This window comes from Tenebrio molitor, chromosome 7, assembly GCF_963966145.1.
Source record: "Tenebrio molitor chromosome 7, icTenMoli1.1, whole genome shotgun sequence".
In the NCBI taxonomy this organism is placed as follows: Eukaryota; Metazoa; Arthropoda; class Insecta; order Coleoptera; family Tenebrionidae; genus Tenebrio; species Tenebrio molitor.
Genome location: NC_091052.1, coordinates 8,047,563 through 8,049,472, shown reverse-complemented (window position 1 = coordinate 8,049,472; position 1,910 = coordinate 8,047,563). Strand labels below are relative to the sequence as shown.

Below are 1,910 nucleotides of genomic sequence, written 5' to 3'. Positions count from 1 at the left end.
AGAAACGTATAATTTTATCACTTATCGTTGCGGTACCGAATAATTAATTTCAGTTACAACGGAAAACTTTACGATTTCATAATCTACCAGTAATTTAAATTTTATAAAAAAGAAGACACGTTAGTGCAATTTGTGATAAATTGTTTATAAATAGAACTCGTAACAATAACTGTGACCTCCACGATTAATACGACATATCTAGTCACAGCTCAAGGCCAGTTGAAAATAAAGTTGTCAAATTAAGTTGATACACTTTAATCAAAAAGTTGTGTTAAGATATTGTGCGTTCAAAAGAAATCCTGGGCTGAGTAAGTGTGTTGGGAAAATTAAACCGTTTAGAGCAGTGTAAAGTTTGAATTTCCCGCCGTTTATGTTTTTTTTCAGCAAAGGGTGCCCTTAGCTATTTGCTTCGAAAATAGCAATCCTTAAGAGATTCTATTTTTAATGTAAAACATTGCAAAGAAAGAAAAAAGAAAGAATTTTTTGGCTCTAAATTTTAGGTTAGCTGTCAACATGCTCCAGTTAATCTACGCTTTAAAAAAGTACAACAACTGACGGTTTCTAACGCCTTCCCAGTCCAGGATTTCATTTGAACGCGTATACTTAGTTATTTTGATTTAATTAAAATAAAAATTATTATGATTCTAGGGAACATCTTGGGAACACACAGAGTAAATGATTTCACGAATTGAATATTTTTCATAAAAAAATTAATTGAAAAAAATTATAATCCATAATAACAATAATTTCAAAAGAAAAAAGAAACAGAAAACAGAATAAGTGGACGAAGTCTAGCTTGTCACTTTACTTTACTCAACGTACAATTTTCTAAAGAGAGAAAAAAATGGACAAAGAGATTAAAGCTGATCGCTGCAGACAAAAGAAAAGTTATTAAAGGAAAAAAATCCTAGCTTGTTTATTAAATAAAGTAATACACATTGAAAGACATTTGTGTACAACCGAGCTGAAGAGCAAAGAGTTTTATGGGTGAGTAACATCATTTTAATTTTATAAATATTTTCTACCTCCAACACTGAAATTGTTGTCTTTTAAATGAAACTTGATCAAATTTACGCAAACAAATAAAATTAACATGCGTTTTGTATTTTTTGAATTTATAACGTCAATATGTTTCAAACAAGGAAAATAAACAGACATATCGGGTGTTCATTTAAATGTATCCTCAAAGTTGGAGTTGCAGAGTCGATTGTGAACGCAAAGTAAAAACACAAACAACGCAAAAAATGATTGAAATAGCTGATCCGTGATCTGTAATTAGTGGTGTGTTCACAATCAACTCTTTAACGCCTACTTTGAGGGTAAATTAAATGAACACCTGATACAATAATCGAAAATTTTACAATTCTGGTAAAATGTGAATTTAAAATAAATCTTTCTTGATTTACAGAGGGGAGATAACGTTCAAGGATTCGTAACAGTACAGAAAAATACATACCAAGAAAAAGTTTGAAAAACAAACTGTTCTGATTTGATAAAAATAAAATTTTCAGATTGCCAAGTTTAAATAAAAAATTCAAATATTTCCTGTTAATCTGACTGTATCTAAATCTCACAGGTTGTAAATCTTATTTTTGTATTTATACAATAAGATAAATAAAGAATCCGGTGGCATAAGTTTATGAACATTTTCCCGCACGTCTTTGATTGAAAAATATCTGACAAGTTATCGGTTCGATGAAACTCTTCAGAGCAAATTTGCACCGAGTAAGACCATTCTCTCTTTTCTAGTTTCACGATATAAGTATCAAAAATATAATTCCACAATGTATGATTTCTGTTCAGTCTGTAACATTTTTTAAGAAAAAGAATAAAGAAGTGACAAGGCCGAACTGACAACTTGTTAAATATTTTTCAATTAAAGACGTACGGAAAAAGTTCATAAACTGCAA

General features: G+C 29.9%; 1 long non-coding RNA gene across 1 annotated transcript; it reads left to right on the top strand.

Moving 5' to 3' along the window:
- Positions 1-286: 286 nt before the first annotated feature.
- Positions 287-1,910, top strand: LOC138135682 (uncharacterized). The gene is made up of 3 exons (XR_011161057.1): positions 287-597; positions 649-987; positions 1,409-1,910. It is a non-coding gene; the product is annotated as an uncharacterized lncRNA (long non-coding RNA).